Source organism: Nannospalax galili, unplaced genomic scaffold (genome assembly GCF_000622305.1).
Source record: "Nannospalax galili isolate Female #2095 unplaced genomic scaffold, S.galili_v1.0 scaffold9, whole genome shotgun sequence".
NCBI classification, from domain to species: Eukaryota; Metazoa; Chordata; class Mammalia; order Rodentia; family Spalacidae; genus Nannospalax; species Nannospalax galili.
The window spans coordinates 5,791,915-5,797,113 of record NW_008360332.1 but is presented as its reverse complement, the minus strand read 5'-3'; positions in this window follow the sequence as shown (position 1 = coordinate 5,797,113).

The following is a 5,199-nucleotide window of genomic DNA, read 5'->3' as shown; positions in this document are numbered from 1 at the left end:
AAAAAAAAATGAAATACCTTGATGAATGCTGTAAGAACTCTGCATTTTGATAGAAAACTCTGTTTAAAATGTTGATTTAGATTTACTTGCTAAGCTTGCCTGTTCTGCCTGATTTGTATCTACCACACATGGATGATTAACCTAGTTGAAATGCTAAGAATTGAAGTGCTGTAAACCTCCTTCCTGGACCCTGGACCCCTGACTCAGTTGATTTACAATGTGTCCTGTAGGCCTGTTTGCACATACCAGATAACCGATAAGGAACAAAGAGAAGGAAGTTGCACCAGGCTTACACCAGATCTAGCCTTCCTGGAAAAGGTGTTTAACCGAAACTATAGCTTTTAGAAGATGTTTGATCAAAGTGTTTGCTGAGGAATGCTTTTTGTGTAATGACTATGTGGGCCTATATAATCTGTACCTGAAACTGAATGGGGGTCGATCGTTCTGACCAGACTTGCATGTCTTGGGAAGCCGGTCGACCCCAGCTAGCTGGAAAGTAAAGACTCTGCTTGATTTTTACATCTCCAATCCTGTGTATTTGTTATCTGGAGGGGACCCATCGAGTCACGGACCCTAACAGGAGCTTGTATCTAATCCTTAAAAGATTTTAGGGTTACCTCTTCAGAGGGGGGAATGTTGGAAGGGGAGGGAGTGAGCATGGATTTGACCAAAACACCTTATATGCTTGTATGAAATTCTCAATAAAGTTTTTGTAAACGTTAAAAAAAAAAAAAGCAGGCTGAGCACAGGCCAGAAGAATAAGTCAATAAGCAGCTATCCTCCATGGTCTATGCTCCAGGTTCCTGCCCTGAGTTCCTGCCTTGGCTTGCCTTGATGATGGACTGTGCTTGTAAGCCAAATAAACTCCGCCCCCCCCCAAAAAATTAGCATACAACTGGGGAAATAGGCAGGTTAGGGGAATAGGCCCTAACCTTGGCCAAAGAACTATTGACAGCTGATTAGTGCTGGGTGAAGGAGAGTTGATCTTCTTTGAGAGACTCTACATAGACTGACTAGACCCCAGTGGGTAAACTAGCACCGAGGGATGTCTGAGTACACTAACTTGACTTGCTAGGCCTTAACATATCTGACAAAATGCATGAAATCCTGTGGGGGGGGGTGGGTTATGGGGGGTACTGGTAGAGAAGGTGGTATAAAGGTGATTAAGATGTTTTGTATGAAATGAACAAAAATTCAACTAAAAATACATTGAACCTCCCCCCCCAAATCGAATACACTCTATTGAGAAAAGGATAGGAAACACAATTTACCAAATGACTCTGCTGCCTTTGATTTGCAAAGACGAGGTTTAATATGAGGCACTCTGCCAAAGCTATACTCAACAGATGTCAGAGCTGAAGGCCTCTGTGGAAAAGCTTGCTTTGATCGATTAACCTCATTTTCTGGAAGCTTAAGGTCTCTAACCCCTATGATCAAAGGTGCACCACGGGTGGTGCCTGGGAGACAACTTACCCCATCTAACTGCTCTCCTTTCTCTGCTTAAACATAGATCTGTCTGCCCAGGAAAGCTATTCCCTGCATGTGATGATGGACATATTTAGCGTTATTTTCACCTTACTGAGGTTCCCATGTCAAGTAAGGGTGGGGTTGGAGTCGTTTGTCTGCCTAGCACAATCCTTAACAAAAACTGTACAAAGGAATACCCTCACCTAACTGAGGTGGAGGTATTAGTTTAGCTACCTACTGGTGGCCAAAGACGTCTGCAGCTTTACTATAGGCCCCTCCATCACTGGACCTCACTGCTGGATTCTGAGATGCACAGTTGGCATGGTCACCAAATGAACTTGGACATGATCATTTTGTCTTTCTATACCACACTGCCATGAGTGGCCAGAAATGGTACCCAGGCTATTTAATTGCCTATGGAGCTCCCGCATGAAGCTAACAAGCTGTTCATTAGTGCACCCAATGTGCTCCCTCTCCTTCCTGTGGTTTCTGTTCTTGGTTTAGAAGGAGAATTAACAAGTTTCTTCCTAAGAGACATATCTTTCCTACAGCAGTCAGCTTTTTGAACATTCAACATCATCCTCCACATCATTACAGAAAACTCTTCATGGCTCTGGGCCCAGACCTGACCCCTGTGGATCCCATTTGCAAGGATCGTCGAAGGCAGATGAATCACTACCAGTAAGTACTTTTTGCTTTTTGCTTCCAAATCTGGGAATGGTTGGGCAACTGTGGGTCATTAGACTTTTGCAAATTAAATCCCTCAAAGACATATTTCACTGATGTAATCAAAAGACGTGTGTCCCTGACAGCATATGTTAATCTCAAAGGGAGAAAAAGAAATCTCATCCTGTAGGGTATTTGTTGAAAATAGAACAAAGACCTTGCCAGCAGTAGGCCTCTTTTCTCCATATTCATGTCCATTAACCAGTCACTATCAAAAATGATGCTCATACCCACTAACCAACATATTTATTGTCAATTAAATCAGTCTACAATCTTGAGTTCCTGAATTAACTTACTCTAAGAAGGCTCTGTGTTTTCTGCATTGTTAAGATGGTGTTGGGTGGAATGGTATCCAAACCTCAAATGCCTTTGGAGTTCAGTTAATACAAAAATGTGAAGCTACAATAAAAGGCATTAACACATTGGAGCTTTCAGCTTCATTGGAAGTGTGCCAGTGTCATTTAAACACACACACACACACACACACACACACACACACACACACACTCACCTCAAAGGAACACATGCCAGTTTAGATGCCACTGAAAAGTGACCAGTTTGTGACTGATCCTTTAAATCAGCTCATTACATCTAATTTGTAGAGTCTGAATCCAAGGTTTGAATGTTATGAAAAGAAGGTGGAAAGCAGGTACTTCTTAAATCCCTCTATTCTAATATCTTGTCATCCTGTGGGGTTATGAATAATTAAAGTCAACATCCATCAGTTCTCACAGCCCCTTTGTAATAAGATACAGTGGCATCCAAGCATGATCTTTCCCACATGGGGTTTGTGTCCCCATGTGGCATGTGTGTTCGTGACCAGATGCAGACCAAGTTCACACTAACAGAAATAGAGTGTGACCTGAAGAAGAATCAAAGCTGCCTACCTTTGGGGTGTCAACTATCTCTGTGGCCTGCCTCAAGGGTGGTCTTCCCTGACATAGAGGGGCATGCACACCTTTAGCCACTGCAAAGGCGCTTGCTCTCCCTGCCTGCCGTGGCCCTGCATTCTGAGTGTGAGAAAGACAGACGATTATTAGCTTATAATTTTGCCTGAACACTGTCGCCAGAAGCTAAGGAATGATTTTTCTCACTTTTCCACTTGCTTTTCAGGAATTCCCTGCCATATACATGGAGATGCTTAACCCTGAAGGATGATGGGTTAATATATCCCAAGTTCAACCTGGGGCAAAATACAGTTAAAGTTGTGCTTAAATAGTCCTCATTCCCTATCTACATTAAAAAAAAAAAAAAAAAAAAAAACACCCTGGAATTTAAGCAAGTTTGAGCAAGAAACAGGCTGTGTAGCTGGGCACCACTGACGGTGTGGGATGTCCTCATCACAATGTGATGAGCTATTTTCATAACCAGAAGGAAGGAAATGACATTCAGAGCTTACCCAGTTGCTTTGGTTTGGTGTTTGGCTTTGCTTGGCATTTGGTGACTTTCAGTTTGGGACTGACTGAGGTTCGGTTGCTTAGCTACAAGTGTATACTCTTGGGCTGGGTAGTACTTCCTTCTAGAGAGCAACCAGTTGGGGCCAGATTTTATTGCTTCCATGTAGGTGGGTTAGGGCAAATTCGTTTCCATTTTGCAACAGAGTAATGAGACTTGGACTCTTAACTGGGTTCACAGGTTCCAAGTAAGAGAATAATTCAAGCATCCTAGCAGCTTGCATATGACAACGAGACTGGATTCTGGTCAGCAAGATCTAGGAAGAAGTAGCACGCATAATTTTTGGAAGTGTTCTAAAAGGAAGAAGCTCTGTTTCTTTCTTCTCCTTACCAGTTGGAATTCATGTGGTGATGGCAATGGCTGATACAGCAATTTTGTGCTGTGCAGTGATGGAGTGGAAAGGACTGGGTCCCTAACATCATAGGGGCCTAGCACCATCCCTTGTCTGGACATTTAAAAAAAAAAATTATGTGTATGGGTGTATTGCCTGCATATATGTAAGTGCACCTGTGCTGTGCAATGCCTGCAGTACTCAGAAGAGGGTGTCAGATCCCCTAGAACTGGAATTATGAACAGTTGTTAGCTGCCTTGTGGGTGCTGGGATTTGAACACAGGTCCTCTGCTAGAACAGTCAGTGCTTTTAACCACTGAACCATCTCTCCAGCGCAAGTCTGGGCATTTTTGTGAGAATGAAGAGGTAGCATCCATCTTATTACATTGTCTAGTAATGAGGGATAAGGTTGGTAGTCTCATCAATCACAAGGAAACCTATTTCAAATTAACGCAAAAGGTATTAGTGCAGATCAGGTCTCGGGCACTTCTTACGCTATCCCTTAAATCAGAGGTCAAACATCACCATGTTTTCACTGTTGAAAATTCCTTTATAAACTTTTATTTTGGTGCTTGGGGAATCCTACATCCTTCAGCAGCTTCAGAGTAAGCTTGAAGACCCAGGGTGGGGACTAGATTGAGTCCTGGGAAACTGGGAATGAATGCTCAAAATACATTGTATGAAATTCTCAAAGAATCAATCAAAATATTTTTTTAAAAACTCAAGTTCTTCGTTCCACCCTCCTCCGTGACCTCCCATCCAAGTCTCCACAGCCGGGGACTCTGAGCTGTGGTCTCTGTCACTTCACACGGTGACTTTTGTGCTCGTGCCTTAGGTAGGAATTTGGGTGTGGAAAACATCCCTTTTGTAGCCATTTTCTCCATTTATATTGCAAAAACAAAATAGGAAGTGTCAGACACTCCATAAACTTCGCAACTGAAATGCACTTTTAGTTTGTTTCAAATACGGTGTCTTGCAACCCAGGCTGGCCTCAAGCTCATTATGTACATCCAGGCTGCCCTTGAACTCCTTGATCCGCTTGCCCCTAACTCCCCTATACTAGGATTACACCCCTGAGTCACCACACCTAGTTTATATGGTGCTGGTGATCTACTTCAGGACCTTTCTTGCATGCTAGGCAGGTACTCCACCAACTGAGCTACATGCCCAGCCTGGAATGTATTTTTGAAGTCCACTCACTGTACCATTTCCCAGGTCTT